This window comes from Rhamphochromis sp. 'chilingali', assembly GCF_963969265.1.
Source record: "Rhamphochromis sp. 'chilingali' genome assembly, chromosome: 18".
Lineage (NCBI taxonomy): Eukaryota > Metazoa > Chordata > Actinopteri > Cichliformes > Cichlidae > Rhamphochromis > Rhamphochromis sp. 'chilingali'.
This window is the reverse complement of record NC_137945.1, coordinates 20,244,088-20,262,653: the sequence shown is the minus strand read 5'-3', so window position 1 is coordinate 20,262,653 and position 18,566 is coordinate 20,244,088. Positions and strand designations below refer to the sequence as shown.

Sequence of the window (18,566 nt, the reverse complement as noted above, 5' to 3'; positions counted from 1 at the left end):
CTGGGTGGAGATTGTTGTGAGGTAGCAACTGAACCCTCTTGAGGGAAAAGCTCTACATGGTTAGCATTCAAGTGGGTGAGATATCTGATATAAGCATGGTGAGTGATGATAAAAATGAACCTGATAGGTTATTGATTTCCTCTGGGAAATTCTCGTTTTCGCACCTCTGGGGAGTGAGAGTGTTATATATTAGATATTTTGCATGTCATGCTATTGTTACCTAGTAAATATTCACAAAAATGTCTATTCACTGTACGTTCAAAAAAATAACAGATGAGACAATGTACTGGACCTATCAACGTACGATGGACATTAGTATTTTCAGCACTTATCATGTGAAATAGACCATTATTGCCTCACCAACACAGATGCTGTTTTATAAGCTGCTGATGAACTGGGATATAATTATCCTTCTGTGTAGATTTATACACTTTAGAACCATCAACAAAACTTTCAGCATCAGTATAATTACTTCTGCAGAGGTATTAAACAACTCATCCAATTTTCTGCAATCCTGGAATGTTGATAATAATATGTTGTTGCCATAGTGTATGCAATATGTATTGTTATACTTAATCTCTGTGCTTAAATTAAAAATACCAATTATTCTATCACAGCCATTACTGCATCTTTCATAAAAGCACTATATCTACAGTACTGTCTTGATCTGTCTCTCATTTCATTACATTTGATTGGAAAAAGCTGAATAACTGAGTTTTAGCAGTTCATTGAAATGTGCAAATATTTATTGAGTTCTTCAACATAACCTGTAATTTCTTAGGCCACCTTTCCTGTAATTTCTTGAAGTTCAGGAATATTTCTTGAGACTTCCTGAAGGACATTCAAAGCTCTTCTTTGGATGTTGGCTGCCTTTTGTTTTGTTCTCTGCCAAGATGATTTCACACTGTTTCAGTAATGTCGAGGTTCTGGCTGTGGGGAAGCCAATCCATGACTGATACTGCTCCATTTTTCTTTATCTATCAAGATATGTTTTGCACCATTGGGAGAGTGTTTGGGATCATTGCTGAGAAATGAAGCCATTGCCAATCAGACACTTTCCAGATGGTGTTGCATGGTGGATCAAAATCTGACAGTAATTTTCAGTCTTCACAATTGCAGCAATTTTGACAAACTCTCCAACACCACTAACTAAAATGCTGCTCCGAATCATAATAGAACTTCCACAGCATAGATAGTGACACCAATCTGAAGCAAACATTTTAAATTTGGATTCACTCATCATCATCAAGTCCTCTTGCTACTGATTTGAGCCCAGGACTTGTGTAATTTGGCATACCTCAGCATTTTAACCCTGCTTCATTTCATTGAGAATGGCTCCTTGACAGCTAGCCTTGCACTGTCATCACTTCTGATGAGGCTTCAGCAAGTGATGGGAGAGAAATGCATCTCCCAGGTCCTGTCTTAAGTCTTTGCTTTTTTTAATTTTATTTTTAAAGACATTACTTTCAGATGCTGTTCGTTTACTGTACATTGTTTTGGAGCCACTAGAAGACTCACAAGGGTGCTGAGATGTGCCTGGACTAACTGTGCCATGTCTTCTTGATGTCAAAGGTTAAGGCCTGTCATCTTTTGACCTTCACTTGTCCAGGTTTCTTATTTTATTTTATCTGAGATTCAAAGAATTGGAGACAAGCAACAGGCTGCTAGTAATAATGTCCCTATAGATACAATTTAAAAAGGGTTTGTTTTTTTTGGTTAGGTGTCTTTATATACCTTAGTGCATCATAGGTCAATGTTAAGTGGCTTAACAAAAGAAAACATTCATTGGTCAGGTAAAAGAATATGAGTGAAAATAAATGAAACAGCAGCCACAGTCCAAAGAAAACCTTTGAGAGACCTCCAGGAAGCCTGGAGAACTATTGTTCAAGACCACATTAAAAGAAAATCTGGCTTCTTGGACACAAAATAAAAAGAAATCAGGGGTAACTTTTGACTGTACAGTGCTGTAGGACCATATTTTTTTTAATGTTTTGGGTTGGGGGTTTTTTTGGATTTTGCATGTACAGAGGTAGAAAATATACTATTATAAACCAAGTTCAGCTCCAGAAGGGAAAAAAAAACCCCAGTGCATTGATAGCTTATCAGTACAAGCTTTCGTGGTATTAAGAGGACAGACAGAAGGGAGTTTGAAAGAAAATGAAGTACCTTGCAGCAGCATAGAGAGGAGGGGAAAAGAAATTAAAAAAAGAAGCTAAGAATGGATGTAGAGCAACACAGAGGGATGAAAGCAAACTTTCAAAAAGGAAAAGAGAGAAAGTGGGGGGAAAAGGGAAGCAGATTAGTTTGTTTTCTGCCGTTTGCACTGACATTGAAAGATATGTCGGTACTAATGTCCCAGAAAGCTTTGAATAACACAGCAAACCAATACATATCCCCCTTAATGGGATTTTTCGAGCTATACTTGCTCCCTCTCATGCGTACATACACACCAAAACATCGAAACACGCACATACACATAAACAATGCACCATATGGCCACCGCCTGGTGGAAAGATAAAAGGCAAATGGAAAAACAGAAACAGCTCACTTGAGGAGTAATTATAATATTGTCTTCTCATTTGTGACGAGCTAAGGGGTTAATCTCAATTTTGAAGCTTTCTGCAGCAGTCCTCGACTCTCTGTTTGTCCTCCACAAGGTTGCCAGGGAGAGCAGATGCCCGGTGAGCTGTGGTGTACGACCACAAACCCATCATCAGACATTGCCATTTCAGTGATGGATGACACAAGAGAGAAGATCCGGCTTCATTTAAAAAAAAAAAAGTCAATTTGCATACACATGCTAATGTTCTCACTGTCATTCTACCTGCCTCTCCTTCTATATTATGAACCATGCAGTGTTTCGAGGGTCATTAGTGCTTATGCATGCAGCAGTGTGCCTGCACCAGGAAGTGCACTGACATCTGTGGCTGTGTTTGCCGCGATCACTAGAGGCAGTTTTCACACAGCTCTCGGATTACAGCGGGATATTGGGGCACAGAGAGATTAGACCAATTGGAAAAACAACAGGAGAAAAAAACTGAGGAAATATCGCTCAGCGGTGCTAATGAAGCAGCACAGGCAAGAAAGTTGATTATCCAACCTGACCTTGAGGGGTTTTAATTTTAACCCAGGGAAAGTTAGAGAGACAAAGTTGGGGAAGAGTTTTACAGCTGTCATGTAGAGAGAGGGTAGAGGATGCGTTTGTTTACGTGTGAGGAAAGCGAAATTATTGTCTTTCCCATCTGTGTGTTATGTGATTTTTTTTTTTGATGAAGTCTTGTGTGTGTGTGTGTGTGTGTGTGTGTGTGTGTGTGTGTGTGTGTGTGTGTGCGCCTTTTACTGCTTGTCGTAAACTTTTATCAGTGTAAGTGAATCAGCGTGTGTGTCCGTGCCTGTGTCAGAGTGTGTTACTTTGGGCCAATGACATATCTCAGTGGAACGGTTTTTGTCTTGTCTGTCACTCTGGGAGAGTAAACAAACTAATGAATATTCATGATGTTTGTCTTATCGAATATTGATGTACCATGCAGCACTCTCTCGTAATTACTCAGCTTCAGCTGTTTGTGTGTGTGTGTGCCTGCGCACATATTCCTCACATGTCGGGCAGCACATTTGCACATTCAGCCTTTGTTTCCTGAGTGCTCGTGCATTTGACTTCTTAAGTATCAACAGATCAGCTTTGTGATCAAAGACGTAGTCCTATTATATCAGTTATGGATGTAGGGCCCTTAATTAGTTTCATACTATGAAAGCATAAAACAAAGGAATGATTTTAAATCATAACTCGATGTGATAACTGAAAACAAAACAAGCATTTAAAGCCATTCACTATATCTCTTAAATTCTGAAAAAATATATGTCATGTGAAATTGAACAAAATTAGTGCACAATTAATATCTAATTGGCATTTATACATTTATTTAGCTTTTCTTTTTTTTTAAAGGGTTAAAAGGATGTGACTCTACAGAACTTCATTGTCATGAGCCTGGGCACTTCCTTAAGTTGATCACAGGTGTAAAAACTTTTAAGGGGGGGGGGACTTACCACCACATTATATGAAAGCAAACAAAGCTTGTCTCTTGTCAGAGTCTGTTTCTTTCAGACGCAGTGTAAGTGTTAAAGTAATAGCATATAGTTTTATTTATACAAATAATATCATTCCGTCTTTTGATCCCCACCATGGATAACAGCTGCAGTCACAGGTCCTGCTATCTTCTCTCCTTCCTCCTTTGAGCACCACTTTAGTTTTCTTGTGTAACATAATATAAAGGCCAACCACTACTCTATAAGAAACCAGCATACCGCTCTGGCTATTATAATCAGTGTGGTGTAAAACGATTGAATAAATATTTGCAGGAAAATACATACTGCATAACAAAAAGTTAGCCTGTAGTTCTCAAGATGGAAACATGACTGAAACATATAGTGGAGCTAATGTGTTGAGCTTTTATAATGTGCCCACTCTTCTGTAACACGGTGAATAAATAAATGGTAAATGGCCTGTATTTGTATAGCGCTCTACTAGTCCCTAAGGACCCCAAAGCACTTTACACATCCAGTCATCCACACACTGGTGATGGCAAGCTACATTGTAGCCACAGCCACCCTGGGGCGCACTGACAGAGGCGAGGCTGCCGGACACTGGCGCCACCGGGCCCTCTGACCACCACCAGTAGGCAACGGGTGAAGTGTCTTGCCCAAGGACACAACCACCGAGACTGTCCGAGCCGGGGCTCGAAGCGGCAACCTTCCGATTACAAGACGACCTGCCAGCTCTTGAGCCACGATCGCCCCACTAGATAAATAATTATCTAGTGTAATGCAGAGGAGGGGTCCATTTGATAGTCAGACTGGGCGCATCCTGACCTTCTGGGCCCCAGTTCACTGCCTCAGCCACCCATTAGGTCTTATACTTTTGGAGTTCATTCTTTATAAACCATAAAGTAACTGCAAAGGCAGCTGCAAAGCATCAGTATCATACCAAATCGAAATAGGTCACATTAAAAAAAAAAAATTCCCAAACAGCGTATTTGTCACTTCTACTTACTCAGGGGTTTTCCTGCCTTTAGGCAATACTGAGCACTTCAACAAAAGCCAGTTGGGGTGTGTTGCCTTATGTGACAGAAATTTCACTTCCGTTTGGCTTCTTAGAAAAAAAATATTCAGTAACATTTTCTTAGCTACCATTGTAAACTAAGAAAATATTACGGTGTATGCATGCGTGTGTGCATGTGTGTGTGTGTGTGAGAGAGAGAGCTTATTAAAAACCATAACAATACTTTGCTTCCCTAGTGCTCTTTATTGCAGAGTTGTATCCAGCAAAGATTCCTTGCCCTATGCTGTTGTCATAACAGATAAAAATAACAACCCAAACCACTAAAAAATTGCCGAACTGCTCTGGCTACAAGAGAGTAGTAGTAATACTCAATAGTAATAGTAATGCATGTTCCCCCAGTTGGAAAAAACTTGGCTACCACAAGTGGGGAACTGCCTTCAACTGAAAAATCATCATAAAGGTAGAAATACATTGGAGTTCCCGACTGAAGATGATAGAAAAATAACTAGATGGAGTCGTGTCCTGTAGCTAGATAAATAGACCAGGTACACTGCTTTATACTTTGTACCCATATGGCATGACATGAAATGCTAAAGTGAATGAAAAAGCTAAGATGAAACTCAGCTTGAACTTCACAGGTTCATTTTCAGCCAGCCCTGTAGGCATGTACACGGAGTGGATGAGAATATAACTTGACCTTGCGAGTGATCACTTTGGACATTTTGACCAAAATACAGATACCCTATTTCACTTAGCCAGCTTTGCCAGTAGTATTTGAGCACCAATTATCTTGTGGCTATTCATAGTTCTCAGTCATGTGAAAAGGTGCAGAGTCCTGGAGGGCAAAGCACTGTTACAAGATGCTGGCCAGCACTGGACACTAAAGTAGAGCTGCAGCACAGACATGTTGAGGGTCCATCTGCTGTGTCACAGATATTTAGATCACTTCAAAAGAGAAAGAAATGGCGAGCTTTGAGCACTTTTAAATGTTACATCGCCTGCCACATTATTTTAATGTCCAAAGACAACCTAAAACAGCGTCTGCCAGAGCTCCATTTTAGTGGTGTGTTTCTATCTTGAGGAGAATCCATCCTAAACATATTCACAGTTTTATGTATGGATCTTATGGGAGATGAAGGACAAGAAATTCTTTGTTGTCAAAGAAATGTTAAATGCTAAAACCACTGCTGCACATCAGTTAACATTATAACTGTCGTGTAGTAGAGCATGAATGATTTCACAATTAAAGAAATGTAGAGAGTATTCTAGGTCAGTAGTAACATTTTGATCAACTTTACATAATTTAATAACAATCATAAGATATTATCTTGTAGTGAGCAGGAAGTGGACACGAGGGCTGTTCGATATAACGATATATATCGGATGACGATATAAAAACGTCTATCGTTTCGTTTTACGCTATCGTTTGTTTCGTGGTGTTGTAAAATAAACCGTTTACAGCAATATTTTTTCATCGTTTTGATGGTCACTGTAGTGGCTATATTAATTTCTTAAAGTTCTCTCTTTCTCTTATATTTAATAAAACCACACTATGGACGGACAAGCGCCTGTTTTTACGTGTTGTCGTTAGCAACAATGACGGTAAAACCATCGCGTGGCTCCGCTGTCCGCTTGTTTGTTTTCCACGTAAACCTTTCACAATAAAGGTTTGCCATACAACAGCAGTTGTATGGCATGGTTAAGAGGAGTGTGTATGCTTTCAGGGCCATCCATGCTCTACACTTTGCTAGCAGGTGTGAACAAATTGAGCAGTCAGTCATGAGCACATGACTGACTGGTGAAAGAAGCTGGCAGAATTATTGGAATAAGTCTGCCAGAGATTAGTAATATCTTCCCCACTCGCTGTCTGAGACGGGTGCACAGTATTCTGCGGGACCAACATCACCCTGCGCGCCACCTTTTCCACCTGCTGCCCTCAGGGAGAAGGTACAGGTCTATACAGGATTGTCTTATTGCACTGGAGTCACACTGGGTTAAATATTTACACTTGGGTTTTAAGGGGTATTTATTATTTTCTTCATTATTTTATTTACGGGTTGTACGGAAGCCCCAAATGCAATTTCATTGTTCTCTGACAATGACAATAAATAAATAAATAAATACTAAATACTAATATACTAAAATACATGTGAGTGAACAACAGACATTTTAGCTTAACAATTATGGTGAAAAAAGAAAACCATCTGTTTATCCTTTTAGGTTTTTTTCATATAAGAATGTAATGGAAAAAATATGAAAGACAAGAAAGACACTGCATTATATTTTATATGTTTTAAAATCCGTGTTTATCATGTTGTCATATCTTTTAAAGATGCTTGGAGACATAATATCTATAATATCTCATAATAGCCAATTAATTGATTACACATTCACATTCCTGCACATTTCTCTTAAAGTTGGGGACACATTTCTGGCGTGTACGTTTGTGGATTTGCATGTGCATTGGCTGATTGATTTGTTTTCTTTCTTCTCTCAGAAAAACAACAAACAGAAGATGTCCCCTATAATTTTAGCTTTGGTACCTTTTGAATATATAATTTAATGCTCCAGCCGATTTTGTTTTCTTTGTGTCTAATTGTTTTACGCGTTTTAATTATGTCCCTTGAGTTAAAAACCCCAAATCAGGCCGGTCATTAAAGAGACACTTGATCCGATGAAAGCATTTTTTTTAAAAGATCAAAACAAACGCTGTGTCTCTTGGCTTGTGAGGTGTCTCCACAAGCATTTGTATGTTCTGAACCTCACTTACGTGGGCCCATGCGCAAGCCTGAAAATGAAACTAAACTTTATGAAAACAAATCAGAAATCCATAACCCTGTCTGCAGTCTAGTTGTGTGTAACCATTTGGGTTTTTTGTGTTACATCTTTCACATAAACCAAAGAGAAGGAGTCATTTTCTCTCAGGGTACTCTATCTCAAAAAAAATGTGTTGCGAATGGTTCATATTTCATCCTTTTAAAACTCATTCACTGTTTGCTCGCCCACGGATGGTTTTGAAACATGTGCTGGTAGTTTTGAGGATTGTGGTTTTTTTATGTTGCTTCTTTCTTTTTTTTTTTATCCACACCTTGGTAGGCACTTTGTCAAAAACCCCCCTGAGAAAATCCTGCAAATAAAGAATCCCGACACTCTTTAGTGTTTCCATAGTCCCGCAGGGCAATTGATTTGCTTTAAGGTCAAAGAACCCCAGTAATGTTATGCAACAATAACAGAAACCTGGGCAGCGGCTTTGAAATTAATACCTTCATAGAAAACAAGCAGCAGATGCTGTTTGTGATTGTTAATGGAGGAAGGGGATGGTCCTAAAGTTCTCTATTTTTTTTTGTCTCTTTGGTTTTCTTTTGAGCTATTTGTTCACAAAATAGTCATGTGGTTGTGTGCCAGGCTAATGTGGGATAGAGAGAAAACACGAGAGACAAAGAGGAAGACAAGGCAAGTTGGATGGTGCTGTGATACTCATTAACCCATTAGATGGAGTAACAGCTGGACACCCACAACCATCTGCAGCTTGTTTCCTCTCTAAACAAGACTGCTTAACCTGATCTCTCTCTTACACTTACACACACACACACACACACACACACACACACACACGTGCGCACACTCTTTATAGTCTCACACACATTCACATACCATCTCGCTCTCTCTTTTTTCCCCACATTCAAGACTGATCTATGAGCATCTCCCTCCTTCCCTGTCACGCACACACATTAACACACAAACACCGTGAACCTTCCCGCCCCCACAAGTTCTTAATTTTCCAGCTGTGTAGGCAAGCAGCGGTGGGCAGTTTGTCCCCCTGACAAGGGTCACAGACCCAGGAGAGAGAGAGCTCTCTTTCTTTCCACTGACTGCTTGGATGACTGGAGCGCAGGCAGCGAGATAAACACTTGAAGCAGGAGAGGGGGCGAGAGGGAGTAAGGGAGACTCACAGGGCGGGAGGGAGGAGGAAATGGTGTGCAGATGGGTGGGATTGAGGGAGTGTGGCACACAGAGCGGAGGCATGAGAAAGCGTGATGAGATGAGGAAGGTAAGTGGGAGGAGGAAGGGGAAGGATTGAGGCAGGTCAGAGTGGCAGCTTGGAGGGTGGAGGTGAGGATGAGAGCAGGGGATCGTTGTGTGTGTGGGAGGGGTTCCAGTGAACCACAGCATGATGGATCACGATGTTAGCGGATAAGACGGGTGTTGAGAGGGGGCAGGCTTGGCTTGTCAAGAGCAGCTTTTGTCAGAAAGCAACGTACAGGCGCACGCGCGCACACACACAGTCACATCAGCACCATAGGAAGAGGAGTATGGCTGCAGAGAGACAGAAGACAGAGAGGCAGAGAAAGGCCACACATGCATAGTCCTTTCTGATTTATGTAGCACCGTGAAAGGCAATTTATATGTCTAACACACTAAAAGGATTCCAAGATTTCAACCTGCCTTTTATGCAGATGCGCTCCATTGCTCAAGAAAGTGCTCTACTTGCAGTTCTGTCCCTTTCTCTCTCTCTCTCCCCCCAACACACACACGTTTGTACATACACACACTAACACACAGATCATTGACCCGGCCAAGGTGGGCGCCATTTTCAATTTGGAGTTTCATTCTGTTGGTCCCAGAGTGTTGCATTGCAGTGGGTCCTCTCTACATACTTTTCCCCAGACCTTGACTTGCCCACCGCAACCAAATCGTATTAAAAGAGCTTAGACGAAGGACGATTAAGACAGCCAATGACTTAAGGCAGTGTTATAACTTTAGCAAAGGATAAAAACGTATGTCTGCTATTTGAACTTGAGAAGGTGGAATGGATTTGACAGCCCTGTGTTGAGTTATAAAACCAGTAGGTATATTCAAACCATTTGATCTTGGATGTATTAGAATTAGGATGTCATATTTGAAATACATAGACAGTTCTTCGGTGGTAGTAATGTTAGTAGTAGTAGTGCTGATATCAGTTGTAAAGTTGGCTTTAGCAGATCAGTATACGCTCACTGGCTACTTTGTTAGGTACACCTGTTCAACTGCGTAATGCAAATATGTAATCGTCCTATCCCATGGCAGTAACCCAGTGCATTTAGACATGCAGACATTGTCAAGACAACCTGGTCAAGTTCAAATTGAGCATCAGAATGAGGAAGAAAGCTTTCTGAGCACAATTGGGACTTCTTAGTAACAACTGAGCATCCTATAAATACTACAGCCTACCTGTGTGTTGTTCCTGATCATGTCCATTGTACATTGTGACCCATCTTCTGATGGCTTTTTCCAGGAGGATAATGCGCTATGTCAAAAAAGATTATTTCAGATACGGGGCAAAATCTCCAAGATATGTTTCCAGCAACTTGTTCAATCTATGCGATTCAGAATTAAGGTAGTTATGAAGGTTAAAGGAGATCTAACCCAATATCAGCAAGGTGTACCTGAAGTGAAGTGGCCTGTGAGTGTATATGAGTGGCTCTCAAACAGTTCTTTTTTTAATGGAAGTAGAGAAACTGCATCAGGGATGTTGAAAAAAAGGGGGAAAATATGGTTTAAATAAAATATATAAGGCTTCCAGTGATGCCACTGGTAATGGATTGGCTAAGGGTTTAAATTGTAATTCTGTGTGAGCGTCAGTGGAGCATTTGCAGAATTTACAGCATTTACAAGACTACATCAGACTGACCAAAGACCTGTGCTATTTACTAAAAGGCCCTTTGGGTTGTAACATTGGTCTTTGAGCTGTAACATTTGTATTAATAGTGAGATTCTAGTTGAAATAACAAGACACTATCTGATTTAATTTAGGTTGGTTTACAGTCCTGAAGGAATTATGTCACGTTGGTGGAATGGATTCAGATGCAGACTGAGAAAGCACAGTTCAACAATACTTTATTAATCACACTGGTGCGAAATGTACACGTGAAGGGGGGGGACTCCAGGGTTCCGGGGATCAATAGGCTGGGGAAACACACTTCTTCGCACTTGCTCCGCTGCTTGTCCAAACAATCTCCACACAAGCTGCCCACTCACACTCACGGGGTCCAGGGGTCACAAAAGGGCTGATCCAGGTAAACCTATTAACACAGACGAGGGTAAGTCGGAGGCAAGCACGGGAACAACAGAATCGCAATGAAGCCAGGCAATACTAACGAGAGTTACTCAATATTCCAGCGACGAGTAGCTCAGAGCCCCTGTCTTAAGAAGAGCTGCAAATCACCGGAGATCAGCTACAGGTGCGTGGGCCAAGGGCGGGAGCCCAATCAGAGCTCCGCCCAGGCAGACAGGTAGGAGAGAGAGAGAGAGAGAGAGAGAGAGAGCAAGGTGAGGGGAGCAGAGAGAGAGTAAAACAACAAACACTTGTGGCCACACTGGGCTGTCCGGGGAGGCACAGGGACCATGACAAATTATGTGTGAGCTGTAGCCTTAAAACAAGTTTTGCATCACAAGGATTTAACCATGAAGTACTTGACTACAAACAGCTGTTTTATCCAGCTGTGTATTGTTTCAACATTATTTCATGCACCAAAGAGTGCTTAAAATGTAGTAAGTACTAAAGAAAAGTAGGAAGTGAGAAAGAAACTGGCAGACTGAGAGGCACAAAAACAAAAAACCCTTTTATAACAGCACAGCAGGTCAAGAAGCTTCTCCAGGAGTAGGTTTGCTCGTTCCCTTGTGGATCAAAACATATTGCAGATGCACAGGGGATTGACCACAAGGTGCAAACTACTGGCAAGTTTCAAAAACAGAAAAGTCAGGCATTTACCTCAACATTGTAGTCATTATAGTAACAAAACAAAATTCAGCTTTGGAAATAAGAGAGGCTGTAGAATCTGGAGGGGTGGAGATCTGAGGAGAAGAGGAGTGAAAGTCAGTAAAATAAAAAACAGAATACAGTTTTGTGAATGAGGGAGACAGTGTGTAACAGTGAAAATGAAAGGAGTAGAGGTAGTAAAGATGTGCAAGTTTAAATACCTGGGGTCAACCATCCAAAACAACAGACAGTCGAGCATGTGGAGTGGGAGGAAACAAGTGTCAGGGGTAATTTGTGGCATAAAGATATAAGCAGGAGTGAAAGGGATGGTTTACGAGACTGAAGTAGTATCTGCTATGATGTATGGTGTCAAGACAGCAAGACTGACAATAGACAGGAGGCCAAGCTGGAGGTGGCAGAGCTGAAGATGTTAAGATTTCCACTGGGAGTGACCGGGGACGACAGGATTCAAAACAAGGACAACGAGAAGAATTTTGGAGACAAAGAGAGGCTGAAATGGTTTGGACATGTGTTGAGGAGAGATAGTGGATAGATTTGACAAAGGATGTTCAAGATGGAGCTGCCAGGCAGAAGGAGGAAGACCTCAGGCAAGATTCATGGAAATGGTGAAGGTGGACATTCAGAAGGTTGGTGTGATAGAGGAGGATGCTAGGGATAGGGTGAGGCAGATGATCCGCTGAAGGGAGCAACCAAAAGAAGAGGAAACCTAACAAAAGAGAAGAAGGAGGAAAAAAAGAATTTGTCCATGTACACATCTGGACTTTTCAGTCAGCACCTAAATCAGAAAAAATAATGAGCCAACAGTGTGTACGCACTTGAGAAATCATGTGAAGAGTAACAGAACTAACAAGGATACCTGCGTCACTGGGAGCAGGACATAGTTGTCCTGACTACCAAGCTGCTGTTTCTACCATGACTAAACATCTCCGACTCTCTATGGCATCAAGCGTTCATCTGTCTGTTGATTTTCTAGACTCAACCTAACTAAAAAAAAGGTTGGCCCTTTCATTATTCTTCCTTCAAACTTACTTTTTACAAGCCCCTGAGGTTTTGAATTATGCAAATTGAGTTTGAGGCTCCGTCAGTTTGGGGCTGCTTCTCTCAACCCAGACTAATCCCATCTAATTACAGAAGAAAAGAGTTTGATGTCATTTGTGAGCACTCCTTTAGATATACAGGCCTGTGTCAAGCAAGTCGAGCAGCGCAGTTCATAAATTGGGACTCCAACAAGAGTGCTTTACCACCTGATGTCCAAATGACTTCCTCAGAGGATACCCAGAGGAACCCACGTCAGACCACAAAGTGGATGCTGAATTCATAACATTAAATGTGTTCAACAAGCAGAGAGAAGAGAAAGAGCAGAGAATGAAATACCAAGCAATTCACGGGGTTTAATACAAACAAAGTCTTTCAAAGTCTGGTCATAAATTAAAATGCTCCCTCTAATGACCTCAGCTTTTTATGCACAGCACACCCAGGTGCTCTACAGTCCTTGAACTCTAAATTTTCTGCAGCCCCTAAAATTATCAGGAAAACCATAACTTTTGTAAGCACTCATTGGAACATGCTTGACAATAGGGCTTGTTTGACTTGAAAAGCAAAATTTTGGCAACTAAACAGTACGGTCGAGGTATTCAGGGATTGTAGGCACTGCATATTTTGATTAGTGTTTACTGTATATTTAGTCACATGGCACTCATAAGTACAATGCTAACCAAATATGTCTATCCATTTTTCAGTCCTTTAATGGTAAAAAAAAAAAAAAGAAAACACTAAATGACAATAATAAAGTTTTTCTTTCAATAAAAGCCTCTTCTTACTGTGTCCATTGATTTCTCCTGTTTATGTTTCCCTTTAGACATATATTTGTTCTTCCCATCTCCATTTGCGTCTCACTGCCTCATTGTCTCTGTCATTGCCTTACAATTGGAGCACCCATTCCTGGCACAAAGTCAGCCATTCACAACTGCAGGAACTGAAGAAACTGAGGAAAATGACTGTGAGGTTATTTTCTTTATATGCGTTTACTTTTACTTTTATTGTAATTCGAGTAGGGACCTTCAACTTCTCACTAAGAGAGTGTATTGCTTTGTACATGGCAGTTTTGGTGACTTGTGGGGTGGAAAATAGCACACCATCACAACACTGTGAGAAATATTACAGCCGGAGACTCCAAGACGCCGTGTCGCTCTCCATCCGTTCTGCTTCGATGTGAAGCCATGGCTTTTTTTATTGTCCTTGTTGTCGGCAACATTGCACAATTACAACAGGCACCATAACGGGACTTGATGTTGTCACTAAGCTTTCATCCATTTCAAAAGGTGCTCTAGCTGTGTCTGTGCGGGATTGTTTGCGTTTGTAAAGACAAAAGCGGTTGGACGAGTCAAACAAGAAAGGGAAGGTGAAGATAGACTGGAAGTGCGAAACAGGGGAAGACAAGGAACATGAAAGGTTGCAGAAGTATGTGTTATTAGATTTCTCCATTGATAACTCCTGCAGTGCACCTTAGCAGGAGGTACCAAGGGAGGCTACTGATCTTTCTGCAAAACTCCAACAGACTACTCCTTCCAAGGCATTTATAGAATTATAATCCATTTTCAGTGTGCACTAGAAGACTTATACCATGGTGGGCTGTAAACTGAGATTAGATTCACAGCATGATATTGAGGCACCTCTGTGCATGCAAATATAGATGGGATGTTAGCAGAATCTCATCTTCTGTGTCAACACCTTAAAAGGACACGACATATGATGTCCTTGAGAGGACCATAGACTGTAGGACGCAAGTGCACCTCATTGCTAAATGAAGACTTGCTTTAGCTTAATTGCAAGTTCCCTGTGTGGACAGAACTAATCAGAGCAGTCTTCATTCACTTGCTGAGTCAGAAACCAAGGAAGAAGACGTAGCACAAAAGCGATATGGTGGTTTGTTTTTCTCCAGATTTGGGGGACGACAAAGGCTACATGTGAACAAGCTTTTAAAATAGCATGGCCCTGTCAGCCTTTTTCTGATTTGTTCTTGGAATGCAGATTTGCAAAGGAAGCAGCCCCTGAAATGAAACACAGCAAGTACGTTGAGTGTGTGTGATTGTACAGCAGCTTGTGTGCATGCCTAATATAAGAGTCCCCCAGAGTTTATCTGTTTGAGTATGCAGTAGCAGTGTCTGTGTTACCGTAAAAGGGTACTTGTCTGTGGCTCCCAGCTTGCCTTGGGCCATCCTGTGGTGTTTAAATTTGTGTATCATCTGTCATTTAGCCTTCTATCCCTGTGCCTCTGAAAGCCTACTGCCTCTTCGGTGCTTACCGCCCCACAATGTTTCCAATACAATAACTCAGGCAAGCTAACAGGATCACATAACGTAGCATGACTATTGTGAACGCCAACGGTGGAATTCACTTTGTTGCTCAGCCTTTCTGTATCTGCCGTATCTGCTTTTCTCTCCGTTTGCGGGTGTTGTTCAAAACCCAAGCTTTGGTCTATGTCGTGCTCCCTTTAAATGCTTTCTCTGGTTCAGAATAACAGAAAATTTGGAGATGTTCTTAAATCTTGTTTCTTTATGTAAATGTTTCATATTTGACCTACGCATCAGTGGGTACAGCTGAGTAACTTTCACAAAAGTTTGAATTTTTAAACCTTAGAGGACGCTATTAAAGGTGCCATGGGTAGTCTGGAGTTAAGCGGATAATTTTCTACCTTAGCAATTCTCAGTTGGTCACATCAAAGGACCATTTTTTAAAAAGTTGCTTGCACATTAATTAGAACGGTCTTGTGTAGGAAAAAAGCACTAATTGGCCTAATGGGGCACTTTGGTACGTCGGTCAAGCATAATATCCATTTTACCAGTCATAATAATAGTTGAAAAATTATGCAGACAGATGGATCTTGTTTCTACTTTCTTTCTGTTACCTCTTATGATTCTACAATTGATTGTTAAGTGAAACTTATCTGGAATTTGTTATTCTCCCACCCTCCCACCCACATAAAAAAACACATTAACGCGTGCCGCTCAGATTGGTCACCCACAGTGCAATCAGTGCCCTCCAGTGCTACTTCAGGAAACATTAGACTGTGGTTTACAAAAAAGGCCGGAGAAACATTTACCGCTGTCAGTCGAAGCTTTTAACTCCTCATCAAAGGCAGCTCTTTGAATGGCTTTCATCATTTTATATTCATAACCTTCCCTTTGATTTGGCGATGCTGAATGGTTTCCACAGATTTCACTGATCATTAATTTGAGGGCAGTCAGAATTTATTCTGAGCAGGAGAGGACAGAATGCTCTTGATGGCGTCAGATGTATTGTGAGCCATTATGCAGGCATGATATGAGTTGTGTTGACCAGGACCTTGCTTTTTTTTATGGATAGATTTGACTGAAGAATTCCTATTTCTTCTTGGAAACGATAGCTTAACTGCACAGTTTGTCATTAGAGGCCTGTGATGAATGGCATGACGCCGAGAATTGAAATAGCACTCTCACTTTTTATCTCTTATGGTTAGCTCTGGTTTCTGGTGGGGTTTAGCTTCTGTGGAGTTTCAAGGAAGAGAATGCCAGCCGAGCAGACAATCATGCCCACGTTGTCACCCCCAAGGCCTCATGCTTCATCTCAATAAGCCCCTGTCTCCCCCCAGCTCCAAAGCAGTTTGAAATAGCATTTGGGATTTGGGTGGTATGTGAAGGTGCGTGGGAGTGTGTGCATTTGTATGTGTGTGTTCCTTAATAGAAACCAAGGCAAAGTGAGAGGTCATGTTTCATACTGTCAGCTGGACTGCGGAGGAAGATCGAGAATAGAATGAAGGAGGGAGAAAGAAAGCAGAAAATAAGGAGTGAAGTTGTGGATAGAAAAAAAACAAAGACTAAGAATTTTAATCAGACTGAGAAGCAAAGGGAGAGAAATGCTGAAAATAGAGAAAATCTGAGGCAGAAAGACTGAAAGCTAATGTTCATAGGTGTTCCCTGTTGTGAAACATCAGCTTTACTCCCTGTAAAGAAACAGGCCAGTGAAACAAGAAGAAAAAGGAAGATATAGAGGTCAGGAGGGAGAAAGCGAGCAATGTATTTGGATAATAAGGATTCGCATGAAAGATTTAAGAGCTTGTTTGTTTTGGGGGTTTTTTGTTCCTGTGTTCCTGTGAATCTTTCTAGTATACTCTCAGCTGAAATTACAAGGCCTCATTAGTGTGGAGATTACAAAAAGAATTTTCCACAGAGTCTAAACATAAGATGTACCACTTGCGTGTTGTGCTGAGCCTTATTAGTAACAAATCTGCCATATAATTTATTTTAATGTTTCTCTTTTCTTATATGTTCTCACACTCTGCTTGCTCTCTATCCCTCTTTCACTCTTTCCCACTCCTTTACATTATTCCTGTTCACGGTTTGCTGCCAACATTCGTGAAGGTCATGACAGTCCATCACCTTTGATTGCAACTATTCACTCTCTTGCAAAACACTCTCAGTGCGTGTAAATTAAGATTTCTCTGTTTTATCAGCAAGGTGTATATTATGCTGTGAAAAAAGTCTTTGCCCCCTTGCTGATTTCTTAGTTTTTAGTATGTTTGTCATGCTTAGATGATCACCAAACAAATTGTAATGTTCTACTAAGATACCTGAGTAAGTACAGAATGCAGTTATTAAATGATTTCATTTATCAAGGGAAACAGTTTTTCAAATGAATCTGGCAATATATGACAAAGTAATTACCCACTAAACCTACAGTAATAGCTGGTTGTGCCACCTTTGGCAGAAAGAACTGGAATCAAACATTTGCAATAACTGGCAATGATTCATTCACATCACTGTGGAGGAATTTTGGCACACTCTCTTTTGCAGACTTGTGCTATTTAAGCCACTTTGGAGGATTTTTGATCACAAATGGCCTGTTTAAGGTCATTCCACAGCATCTCCATCAAGCAACTAAAACCTTCATTTTGTTTTTGTGAACCATTCAGAGGATTTGCTGATGTCTTTCAGATCACTGTCCTGCTTCATGATTCAAATATGTGTGTGCTTCAGGGTTCAAATTGATGGCCAGGCATTGTCCTTTGGGCGAACCATTGTTTTATGTTTGTTTTTTCAGTAGTGGTATTCCCCTTCAATGCCATTTTTGCCCAGTCTGGGTTTTTTTGTTGTTGTTTTTTTTTTACTGTTTTTACCTTAACTGAGACAAGTAAGGCCTGCAGTTCTTTAGATGTTGTTCTGGGTTCTGGATGAATCATTGCTGTGCTCTTTGAGTAATTTTAATAGGCTGGCAACTCCTGGGAAGCTTCACCACTGTTCCATGTTTTCTCCATTTGTGGATAATGGCTCTCACCATGGTTCATAGACTCACAAAGCCTTAGAAATAGCTTTGTAACCCTTCCCAGACTGATAGATGTCAGTGACTTTGGTTCTCAGCTTTTTCTTTAGATCCTGTCACAATGTGTTGCTTTTTCAAACCTTTTAGCCTCCATCACTTTGTCACTCGGTTCAGTTTTAATTCAACAGGTGTGGCAGCTTTCTAAAAAGTGTGGTTAATCACATTTAATTTGTGTTTGGGTAACTTTTTTCCCAATGATAAAAGAAATCATCATTGAAAAACTACATTTTTTTTATTCTGGTTATCTTTGACTCTTGTTTAATGATCTGAAACATATAACTGTGACAACTATGCAAAAGAAATAAGAAACCAGAGGGCAAGTAGTGCATTCATATGTATATGTGTACCATGTTTACATATCTTTGTGTTACTTTACTTGTGGGGACCAACAGC

At 40.7% G+C, this 18,566-nt stretch overlaps 1 protein-coding gene and 1 long non-coding RNA gene across 2 annotated transcripts in view; one reads left to right on the top strand and one right to left on the bottom strand.

The window, feature by feature from the left end:
* cntnap2a (contactin associated protein 2a) overlaps positions 1 to 18,566 on the top strand; it is a 405,242-nt gene that overhangs the window by 283,482 nt on the left and 103,194 nt on the right. The gene's annotated exons all lie outside the window — the stretch shown is intronic.
* On the bottom strand, positions 10,917 to 15,764 carry LOC308386287. The gene is made up of 2 exons (XR_013969766.1): positions 11,195 to 15,764; positions 10,917 to 11,118 (listed from the first exon to the last, which is right to left on the bottom strand). It is a non-coding gene; the product is annotated as an uncharacterized lncRNA (long non-coding RNA).